The sequence below is a fragment of the Chelonia mydas genome, chromosome 2 (assembly GCF_015237465.2).
Source record: "Chelonia mydas isolate rCheMyd1 chromosome 2, rCheMyd1.pri.v2, whole genome shotgun sequence".
NCBI lineage: Eukaryota > Metazoa > Chordata > Testudines > Cheloniidae > Chelonia > Chelonia mydas.
Window position 1 is genome coordinate 106,337,927 of NC_057850.1, and position 12,621 is coordinate 106,350,547.

Sequence of the window (12,621 nt, forward strand, 5' to 3'; positions counted from 1 at the left end):
TAAAAGCCATTTCACGTGTCTTATTACTTCAGTCATCTAATTTATGGGTTTCAGCCACAATTGTAGTTGAAAAAGTATTTTCCTTCAGTGATCACTGATTGCTGCTTTTGCATTCATTTTTCCTTTGCACTAGATTTTTATATTTTCTATGATAATTGCAAGCATATTTTGGCATCTGGGAGAGTTTCTTTCAGTTTCAGATCTAAAGGTGCCATCCAGGCTGATGGAGATTGACTAAGCTTTACCAGCTCTTAGCTACACTTGTCAAAAGGTATCTTAGTTATTGTTAGTTGAGCAATCTTGCCCGGGGGAAGGAGAAGCTGTCAAGAGCTCCCTTGTTTAACATGAGAATCTGTGGCTCCGTGGAGGGAGTATGAAGGCAACCTATTAAACGCAGATGAGGTAAGCATAAGTAGCACACTTAACACAAAGGATGATAAGATAGTGGTGCCCTTTATGCTGTACTGCAGAGACATTTTTTCTTTTCCCATTCTGAAAACTAGTCTGAATTTACTCCCCCAGATTAGAGCTTTCTTTAATGCCAATCATTTTGATCTCCATAATGAAAGACAAAATGAATGACAAACTGGTAAACCAAATAAAAAGAACAAACAAATGTGAAAATATTACCCTTAAAATATAATGCATTTTTTTTTTGTAGATTATGAGGTTTGGGGCTAAAACCCACATATTCACAGTAAACATGAATGACTCATTCTGGTAAATGAATTCTTTCTTTGTGTATTTGCGTGTATGCATATAATAGAAATGAGTGATTATTATTTTAACACTGCCCAAAAATGTGCTAGACACCTCCCAGTATAGGAAAATTGAGACATAATCCTTACCCTGAGGAGTTTATACACTAATTCTGAATGTGACTAAATGAGGTGTATAGTAGGACAGGAATAGTATCAGTGATAACTTGCTTATTCAGCAAAGGTTAGAGCTCAGCATGATGGCGCAAGAATTTATGTAATGAGGTAAATTGATAGAATGCATAAGTACTACACTGAGCTGGTGACTTTCCTATAGGCATTGGAGAAGAAGTGGCCCTTCAGGGGGATTTAAGAAGAGAGGACTGTGGCCTTGTGGAACAACTCAGGAAGCAAATTCCATGCTTGGAAGAAGGGACAGAGATGGTTGTGAGGAGAAGTGGTAAAGACAATGTCAAGGTTGGCATCAGTGGCAAGGTGACATGAAAAGGAATGAAGCTAGATAAGTAGGAAGGCCCCTATGTCAAGAAGCTTGAATTTGTTGTTGGAGAGTGTGGGAAGCCGGTGAAAGTGTTCAACAAAGGGCATGATACATTCAGATCTGTGAGCAGAAGATGATTTTAGTGGCTGCATTTTATATGGGCAGGAGTGGGACAGTTAGAGTGTCCAGAACCCAGAGAGGAGAGGTGGTCATGGTAATTAGGATCAGACAGGGGTTATCAAACTTCATTGCACCATGACCCCCTTCTGACAACAAAGTTACTACATGACCCCGGGGGAAGGCCTGAGCCTGCGCCCTGCTGCCCCGGATGGAGGGAGAGGGGACCGGAGCCTGAAGCCTGCCACCCCGGGTTGGGGGAGAAGGGGCTGCAGCCCAAGCCCCGCTGCCCTGGGTGGGGGTTGAGCTCAAGCTTCAGCTTCAGCCATGGGTCCCAGCAAGTCTAATTCTGGCCCTGGTGACCCCACTAAAATGGGGTCCCAACCCACTTTGGGGTCCCAACCCACAGTTTGAGAACTGCTGGGATAGGGTATGATGAGGGCATGGATTAGAGCATTGCCTTTGGACAGGGAGAAAAAGCTGGAGCATAGGAACATAGTGTAAGCAGAATTGGTAAGATATAGTCCATGTCTGCAGGTATGCGGAAAGAAAGGGAGGAATTGGAGATGCAGGAAATGGAGAGGGTTTCTGAGGAAAGATCATGACTTCAGCTTAACCATAACTAAAGCTGATAAGATAGAGATCATATTTTGCATAATAAAATGTATTTAGATTCTATAACAGTGGGTGTTCTAGGTGTCTGAGAACATAGGAGTATTCTATGCCACAAACCCAAGATGCAATATTTGGCAAGGAAGCTCTTGCTTCCTGGAGTTAGGAGCTTTGTGGTCAGCCACATGTGAGTAGAGGGGTTTTACACAGTCTTCTATTCTCAGTCACTTTCCCCCCCTCTGCTGTCTCTGCTGTGGCTGTAATCGTGACACACAGGCACAACCGTGCAGCAGAGACAGTTGACAGTATGCTCCAAGACTGTAATGTGTCTGTAAACTGATTGTGAACAGGCCAAGACAGGGCCGTCCTTAGGATTTATGGGGCCCTATGCAGTATTACTAAACTGGTGCCCCTATGCCCAACTTGGAGTACAGCCAACACCCCTGCCTGCGGACCCCCAAAAGATCTCCCCCATTGCTGACAAATACCGAGCTTCGTGTGCAGCAGACGCTGCGGCAGCCCGGGGGAGAGGGACGAGGCAGCAAAGGATACCGAGCCACCCGGCCTGCCTCAGGGCAGCGGAGAGTCACAGTTCCCCACAGAGACACCCGCTACCCTCTCCCTCATGCAGAATGCCCCAGGCTGGCACATTCGGCTCTATGAATATGGCCCCTACCTAAGGAGACTGCAGTGCATGCTGAGTGTGTGGGAGCTGACCTGCTCTTACCTGCTGTCCCAGTAGTGCCCAAAATTTTCGGGCGCCCTAGGCAGCTGCGTATGCCACGTATGCCTAAAGATGGTCCTGGGCCAAGGACACCTCTTTTCACCCTTTCCAGCCCAAAGACACCGTTAAAGTGGAATGTGTAAAATACCCTCATAGAGATGCTTTGATTTTACTGTTGGCCATGGTTTGCAGGCTTTATGAAAATTCATAGCTAAATATTCTTCTTAGTGTATGCACAACATGCCTCAGGTGGCATGAGACCAGGATTCATCACCGTATTTGGTCTGCTGGTTGGACCATTAGCTACCCTGGTCTGGACCGGGTACAGACTGGGAGTGCTACGTGAATGCTGATCCATGCCCCCCATAGCTATACGAGACCGCATATCATAGGTGCTGGAAGTAGGGGTGCGGGAGGGAGGGAAGGGGGTGGATGCTGCAGCACCCCCTGGCTTGATGGGGTTTCCATTATATACAGGGTTTACAGTTTGGTTCAATGGCTCTTAGCACCCCCACTATAAAAATTGTTCCAGCACCCCTGCCACATATTATGCCAGGTGGAGTGGTTAGTGGTACTGTAGTAATGCCTAGACACCCCAACTGTGAGATTGTGTCCCATTGCACTAAGTACCATGTGCACACATGGTGAGAGACTGTCTCTGCCCCAAAGAACTGGAAGTCTAAATAGACAAGACAGACAAAGGAAAGTGGGAAAAGGAGAGACAGAGGGGTGAATTGACCTACCCATGGTCAAATAGCAGGTCAATGACAGAGCCGGGAATGGACAATTCTCAAATTCTTCAGCACACATATGTGGACCTGGGCCAGCAACTTTCGGCAACAGAACAGCAACACTGAAAGGGAGTGGTAGTCAGCTATCTTCTGGGCCCTGCAAAGAGGACTGAACATAGAAGTTCAATCACATAACCTAGAAACCTAGGCCCATTAGAGATGCAGTATTTGCAGGGAATGGATGGTTGGGGCCTGTAAATGTTTATAGAAGTTTTAGATCAGCATTCTAACTTCTGGATGCTTATCTGAGACTCTGTGCTTGTTTAGCAGTTAGTTCATCCCTTTCATTAGTGATTATTCTGACGGGACTGAATTTTAGTCATTTCAAGTGGCTAAAGTCTTGTTCATTCTTTTGGAAGTATTAACAGGTTTACAAATCCTTGCCATGTAAATATCAGGAACAAGACAATTATTACAACGGTAAGCTGTTGTTTAAAGAGACATTATACAGGAATATAGTAATCAGATGTCTGCTTAAGAGGTCTGAGCGTCACTACAACACTATGCCATGTCCTTTCTAGTGATTTTAAGAAACTGTGTAATCAGAGATGTCACTCATTTAACAGACCCAGCATGTCCATCAAATGTTAAAGTACAAAAATATTGGACATGTGTGCTGGCTTTTTGCAAGTGAATGTACTTTGAGTGTTCAATATCAGGACTGATAATTTTCTGAGCTGGTCTGTGACTTTTTAAAGACATACATATTCAGATTTTAATGGCCTCCACTGAAGTGATTCTGATTATAGCTTCAGGTGGAAGGAATAGCATCCATTAGCACCCTTTTCTGCACGCAGTGTGACTTCAAAATTAGTAACTTTCCACATATGTTGGATGCATTTGCTGTGATCTGTCTGTTTATTTATTTTTTTTAAATCAACTATATGCACAACCTCAAATTGTAGAAAGGAAATGATATTTTGAACTCTGAAATATTTTTGAGAATGAATGAAAACAAAAAACATGGGTTTTTAAAGGATTTTCTTTATTTGCAATAAAGACCTGGTTCATTCCGCATACAGGAGTGTGGAATAATCAAACTTAGGCAATGGATGCTTGGATTCCAATTTCTGGAATAATCTCATCTATGTTCGCTATGTGGAGCCATTGCATGAACTCTGGATCCACTAGAGCTCTGCAGCCATGGAAACTAGTACACATTCTCTGGGGAAAAAACGAACCCACCTGATGTAGTCTTCTAGATGCTCTCATATTCCCCAAGGTCTGTGGGGAAAGGGACATATTTCCTCCTCCACATGAGTGACAGGCAGCCTGGGGAACCTTACAGAGACTGTCTGAAAACATTATCCTGGTGAACAGCTTTTATCCAAAGAAAGAAGATGGTGGCCTCTCATAGAAAAAAAAAAGTACCTTGTTTTAAAAAAGAGCTCCATAAGATAAAATAATTGTAAAATTACTTAGCACTTTTATAGCACAATGTGCAAAGGGCGGTTCTTAATCCTCACAACTCCCCTGTGATGTACGTAGATAAATATAATTATCTCCATTATCCACATGGGGAGTCTGGAACACAGGGGTGTGGTGACTTGCTCAAAGCCACACAGAAAGTTAAGGGGGGGGCCAAGATTAAAACTTGGGAATTCTTTACTTCCAACCCATTGATCATTCCTCTAGACTGCCCTGCCTGTCTGACAGGAAAGGGATGGGATCCTCCTAGCTCCTACAATCACATAAGTGTTTCTAACCCCTTAGGGCTGCCATAACTCTTGTCTTCAGTAGTTTTAGTACACAACAAAGCGAGAGGGTCATGAAACCATAAAGAGCTGGTGGAGGACAGTGGGACGCTCTGTGGCTCCTGTCTTCACAGATGGTGTGGATCCCTTCAACATACATTTGCACATGGCCTGACTATCCTCAGGGTTGGGTGGCTTAGTGGATAGCTAGATTGAGTGGTGCTTCCATACCCATTTTCAATGTGTAAATTGGCCAGAGGATATAGCTCTGACAGATCAGTGGCTTTAAACCCAGAATGCACATTTCCACATTAAAAACAGATTTTGGAACTATGTATATTTTACCACTTATGACTCTCAAACACAGATCTAACAAGGAAGTGATGTAGAGTTTGACTCCCAAACATTCATTAAGTCTTAATTTCCGCGAATCAAAGACGATTCAAAGAAAAACAGTGTATAGCAGTATTCTGACTCCTAAGAGGCATGTTTTCTGCTGCTTATGCCACCCAGGAAGCTATGTAAACTGACAGCCGGGGTTGGGAAAAATACATATCCCGAAGCTTGATATCAGACTTCTGCAGATTCTAAGCACCACCTGTGTATATCTGTGGATACTGGAGTACATCCAAGAAGAGACTGAGGAGAGAGACAAAAAAGAGATGATCACAGCAGGAGGAGGCAGTAGAACCAATTCAGTGTTTAGATGACAGTGTTGTGGAAAGTTTGCTTTACAAATCCACTGCTGTTTAGAAAGCTGATGCTGTAATACAGAACACAGCACTGGAAGTCCCAAGATGGCAAAAGATTAATCAGCTTGGATTAGGTTTTTAACAGCTTCTTGTTGATTTTTTTTCATCACATACATAATAGTATGCAAATACAAACAAATTAGTTAAATATTAACATAATTTTTAAAAAAGATAATAAATAGCAGCACATGCCAGAGCTCCTACATCTAACAATGAAACAATGTTATCAGTTCCAAAATCAGTTCAACAGAAATGATATTGAAAGAGTGGGAAAAGGTCATAATTAGTTAATACTTATATAGAGCCATCAGTTTTTGTGGGGCCTTACAGAAATAAGAGAAATCTCAGTCTCTTTGGAGAAGAGTTTACACTATAAGGACCTGGGCCTGAGCAATTAACATAGCTGTTTATGTTAAGAGAGGTATGATGATTTACACCCGCTAAGGATCTGGCTTGTACTGCAAGCATTACATAGATTGCCTTTATTGCATTTCTTACCATTCACACCTCAGCATCATATTCTCGCTCCAGCTGGCCAAAGTCTTCCTCAAAGATTCAGATTTTTAAATTGATTTCCATCATCCATGGTCATGTCCTCTGTGTTCGCTTTCTGTGAACATTCCTGCAATCAAGTTTTGACAGCACAAATATCATCTGGAAGAAAATTTGAAAGATGCACATGCCATTTGAGGAGCCAAATTTTGAATCTGCATGCACAATTATTTGTGCCAGAAGTGCTTGTGCACTCATTCATTCTGGAAATAGAAATAATACCAGATGACCACTCACAATTATCCAACAGAATAGCAATTATTGGACAGTGCAGAGTTAAAAAATGTTGCCCTAAAATTGGTTGAGTGCTTACAGAAGAACTTGAAGGAATTGTGATTCGCTCATAGAATTTCCATGAGCAGAAGAGGCTAAATTCATCCAGTAAATGGCTCATTGTGAATTATGTGCTCAGCTCTGTTTCTATTTGGATCCCATAATTAGACTAGGAATTGAACAAACCCTTTATAACATTAGTGTAGCTTATTACTTGACTGGATTTAGTTTCTGCTATTTCCCCTTGGTTTTTGTTTTTAAAGCAATATTTGTTACAAGAATCAATATCTTTCCATTTGCTGATCTCTTTACAATCTTTGCCAGGAGATGGGAGGTATGGAAATGAGAGCACCTTCTCTGTAGTGTATGGGCTGTTCTTCTTTGACCTTGTCATTAAAAGAGAGTCTATATGTTAACTTCTCTCTTCCATGAGGCCGGAGAGACACACAGGCAAAGTGGATTGGAAGACCCACAGCCATGCAGCTCATCACACAGCAAATTGCTAATGAACCTATATTTCAGTTTAAAGTACAAAGTATTAACAAAAAATAAAATGCTCTCTGTGCTTTGTTTCCTGCTCTCCCGCCCATTTTTCCTCCACTCCCACACATTTAATTAGAAAATCTGATGCAGCCAGAGATGTTATCTGCCGTAGTGTGTGTGTTTGTGAGGAATGCATTCTTTGACATAGCTGATAAGCATTCTGTGGTGCGGGTAGTTAATTGGTAGTGAAAAGGAAACGTCTGGACTAGCATATGAGAAGCTTCCTAACTCTTTCTCCTGCTGCTGGTCTCACTGGCAGTAGGTTCATGAGCCAAGGGGTGGTGTGGTGGACCCAGTGGCTAGAAGGTCCTGCCAATACTGCCCTCCCTCTAGCAGAACTGCACAGAGCACCTGCACCTTTGGAAACAGTTCTAAGTCCCCCCATCCTTCTTTTAAGGAAGCAGGAATGGGAATAAAATACAGTGATCCCAAACGTGTAGGACCAAATCCTCTCCTTGGCCCACATTAGTCAGCAAATATTTTGAGAACAGGATAAGGGGAAAGTTGATTTTATTGCGATTTTCCCTGCTAAAGCCAAATAAAGCTCATTTTAAAACTAAAGCCAAATAAAGCTCATTTTAAAACAAACTGCAGTGGTTTGGGTTAGTTGAAAGACGTTGTCAATGCTGGCAAACCCAGTATTGTCTCTTCTTGTTATTTACTTTGTGTTGCAGACATGTGCGTTGTGCAGTCTGCTATTCCCTGATGTGCTCGGCTGCACCATTCTGGTGAACTGGTAGCAGTCAAATTTCCAAGATCCCTGCACTTTAGAAGAGATCAAAGCAGAGCTTGGGTTACTTTTTGTTACCCTGCTAGTCAGCTAACTGTTAACCACTCATTATATGCTCTGGGCCAAATCCTTCCGTGTGCTTGATGGGTATAATGGTCGGGGGGAAGAAGATATGAAGAATCCTGCAGTGCTCTCATATAGTAGCAGGCAAGATTTATATCTAGCACTTAAGAAAATGCTAAGGTGGGAAGGAGGGCGAGAGGTGTTGGCCATCATGGCCCCAGGGGCATAGTCTTCTGGTTAGGGATCAGAGCTAGGCCTCCAACTGGCAGAAGCATGTGCACACACTCCTCCTTTTAGGAGAAGCAGTAAGGCACACATGGCAACACTTTCCTTTCCCACCCACCCTCTGGTGTCTATCCTATACTAGCAGGATTGTTCTTGGGCCATATACTGATCCTGCTGTCCTTCTTGCAGAGTTCCCAGCAGTAACTGCTGTGTGTTTAATACATAGAGTGCAGTGCTAATACTGTAGATGTGTAGATATGCTTGAGTGGGTGTCCAAGCATCTACAAGGCACACACACATAACAGTGAAAAAATCAGAGTCATTTGTTATATGAAATGTGTAATTATGCCTAGAGACGGCAAACAGTGATCAATCTGGTGTGGCGTCTGCAAACAATGATCAGTCTGCTGGGGAAGTCCCTAAGTAGGGAGAGTGTGAGATTTCCATTCAGACTGCCACTAAGGCCCACCAGAGAGACACTGCTGCAGGTCGTAGGGCCTACCAAAACTATAAGTGGGGCTTTGGAAGAAGGGTGTATCCAAAACAATCTGAACTAGAAAAGAGGCTGGGGAGTGAGGGGGGGGAAGGGCAACTTGTTTGAGGACTTAGAAGGGGCAGAATGAGAAAGCATTTGAGACCTGTCTTATTGTTTCCAAGCCAATTGACCAATCCCTAGGCCAGGAGAGCTTCATGACAAGTGTTTCTGATGATCGGTTTTATACTTCATTTGATCTATTATTCTGCAACGCTGCAGCTGTGCCATAGTAGCACTTCAATGTAGCTACTCGCTACAGTGATGGAAGGGGTTCTTCTTTCGGTAGAGTTACTCCACATCCTCAAGAGGCAACAGCTAGGTCGATGGAAGAACATCCATTGACCTAGCACTGTCTATGTTGGAGGTTAAATCAACTTAACTACGTTGTTCAGGGGTAGGGATTTTTCATTCCCTTGAGTGACATAGCTGGGTTGATTTAATTTTTGAGCACAGACCTGGTCTAAAAGTCATAGGAAAAAGTGGGTCCTACAGTGGGCAAGGAAGAAAATTATAGACTGATAAACAATTGGTCCCAAACCTCCCCATTCCTTTATGGGAAAATTGTAGAGAATATAATGGAAAATCATAACTTTTCTCTAGAGTTTTTGGGCCATCATATTGAATTTTAGTAAGGAGGAGTTTACCTCTACTATGGAATTTTATAGACTGGTTTTAAAAAATCCTACTGGGAGGTTATCTGTCTAACTTTGGGTTTTCTATAGCGCTTGTCACTGCAGCATCTAAGTGCTTCTCTGTCATTCTCTATTACAATCTATAGGTTTTTAGAAAAATTTCTCCAGATCACAATTGGATTCATCCTATACAGGTATAGACCACAAAATACATACATAGATAGCTAGTGGGTTGTAAATATTTGTAAGACAGCTGTAAATTCTATCTATAGGATTTTTCCATAATCTGATTGTATACCCTGGAGGCATATAACCAACTAGTAAGGGTCAAATTTACATGTGACATTAACGGTCATTGGGTGGTGTTGGTATTATTTACTATTTGTATTGCCTTCAAGCTTAGGAGCCCTAATCATGGACTAGGACCCCAGTGTGCTAGGTGCTGTACAAACACAGAACAAAAAGAGGGTCCCTCTCCCAAGGGGCTTACAATCTATCTTATTGTTTATATTCAACTAGCACCCAGATATGCAGTGCACTGTACAAAACACAGGGACGTACAGTTTCTGCCTTGAAGAGTTTACAGTCTGAAAACACAAAACAGCCTAAGGTTAGAGGGAAAAGACACAAGTAATGTGATCAAAGCAGTGATTGGCACATGCTGGCCAATAATTGTTTATTCTTATTTTTTCTTTGTATTACAGTTGCACCAGGGGTGCAAGTAAGCCGGTATGGGCCGCTGCGGCATACCGGTAAAAAGTGGCCACCAGTACCCAGCTGACTTTAAAGCGCTGCTGCGGCAGTGCTTTAATGGCATTGCCCCTTTTCCCCTCCCGCCCCCAGGCCACTGACCTCCATATTGGTGCACATAAAATTCATGTGGTGGGAGTGGGGCCAAGGAGTTTGGAGTGTGGAAGGTGGTTCAGGGCTGGGGCAGAGGATTGGGGTGGGTGGAGAGTGAGAGCTCTGGGGTGGGGCCAGGGATGAGGGGCTCAGGGCTGGGGCAGAGGGTTGTGGTGCAGGGGCTGAGGGCTCCAGTTGGGGGTGCGGGCTCGGGGATGAAGGGTTTGGGGTGCAGGCTGCCCCGGGGCTATGGTGGGGAGAGAGGACTCCTCCCCAGCTCTCTCTCCCTGCAGAAGCACCTGGGCTGGGGGAGGGAGGGGAGAGGCACGTCTCCCCCAGCGGCAGCAAGTCCGGGGCAGGTCCGTGTTGGGGCTGACAGGGAGAGACACCACGCCCCGCCGCAGCAGGTCCGTGCTGGGGGAGAGGCATCTCTCCCCGCCGCAGCCCTGAGCTCCTGCGTGGGGCTTAATAGACTGCACAGCTTAGAGGCAACTTAGGTGATGGCATTTTAAAAAAATGATATATCAACATGAATTTTTATGGCAGGGTTTAGGGAAATCTCTCTACATCTTCTGCACCACAGGCACAAATCCTTCCCCCAAATGGGGTATATTTTGTGCCTGAGTGCTCCAAGGTGTGCTGCAGGAGGGTGAAGGTGCAAGGAGCACTCTTTCATGCTCCTGGGAACGGCCACATTCCTCTCGTTCTTTGGAGCACGGGACTGCTCTCTCCTCTGCCCTGATTCAGGAAAGCACTGTCCTTAAATCTCAGCCAGTGAGACTTAAGCAAGTGCTTGACTTTAAGCAAATGCTTAAATGCTTTCCTGAATGGGGACCCATGTGCAAGACACCCCAAAGGGGGTAGGCAGAGGCAGGGCCGTGATCTCATACCTAAACACAGTGGTCAGCGGAGCTAGCTGCGTGCACAGAGGGAGTAGGTTATTTCAGGTGTAGTAGCACCAGCTGCACTCCTGTACAACAGAGAACTTCAGAAGGAATTCTGCCTCTGTGCATCATTCCCAAAGGGCAGCTGTGCCTAAATGGATCTAATGGACTAGTGAGCCCATGGACGGGAGGGGCATGCTTCTGAGGCAGCATAGAGTTTCTGTTGAATCTGATGCATAATTCTAATTCTTTCCTAATTCTAATTTGTTTTAGGTTTCTTGCGGACATATTATTTAGTTGAATTACTTATTTTAAATTTTTAATGTCCCCGTGTACCCACTCAAAAGAGCTGCAAGAGCAAATTCCCTAAAAGCTTTTATTTCTATTCAAAAAGGTAATTAAATGTTGGAATGAGATTTTAAAATGGGCAATTCTGACACAACAGGATTTAAAGATCTCAGATGGCATATGAGAGAGAATGCCCTCTTCTTGCATCTCCTTGTTCTAGATTGTATTGTCTCATTAAAATGCCCCTCTCCCGTAATCACTATTTCACAGTTCAGCCACCTCCAGCTACTGTGAAACAGCTGTGCAAAGGTCAAGTGCAAGAGGGCAATGTGAAAAGAAAATCATACCACAGCTCCCAGGGTTTCCATCCACCCTGTTAACAAATTTACTGACGCAAGGCGTAATTTTTACAGACGCTGTCCATTTTTTTACTGACTCTGACTCTTAGGACTCCATAGGGAGCAGACACTGACATCTCTTTTGACTTTGAAAAGCACGTAGCGAAAGCAAAATAGTTTTGTGCAAAGATTTACATAGCGTGTATAAATATTGTGTTTTATCATGTTGAAATAATGATCCCATGCCACAACGTTAAATTTTTAATTAATACATTGTGCTCATCTTTCATCTTTTTACATCTGTGTTTCTGTGATTACAAGATGGGATGGGCTTGATCCAAAACCCGGGATGCAAACGCCTATGAAGTTTAGGGAACTGCAGATCAGGACCCAAAGGCTTGGGCCTGTCTTGGCTCTGATCCCAGCAGGAGCTCTGTGCAGATGGACCCTTGCACCCCTGTGGGTATCCTCATGAGCTTATTGCAGGAGCAGGCGCTCTGCTAGTAGATTCCAGGAAGGGTGGCTGGCATACTTGACTTCAGCTAGAACAGCAGCAGCTATAGAAACTCAGAAATAGCAGCTCTCTGTCTTAGTTTCTTGTTCAGCTTTTGTCTCTCGAATCTTCACCTTTGCCCAATTGTTCTCTGACATTTCAGTCCTGTATAAACATATTGGTTTCTGTTTCAGTTTTTAAACCTGGCCACCAAGCTGTGCTCTGTGTGATTCACTTAAGTTTTTTCCTTTTGCCACTCATATTCCCTCTCTGTTGTTGACGGTGACTGGAAAATAGGCATACAAAGCATTTTGCATTCTCTGAATGCACCACAC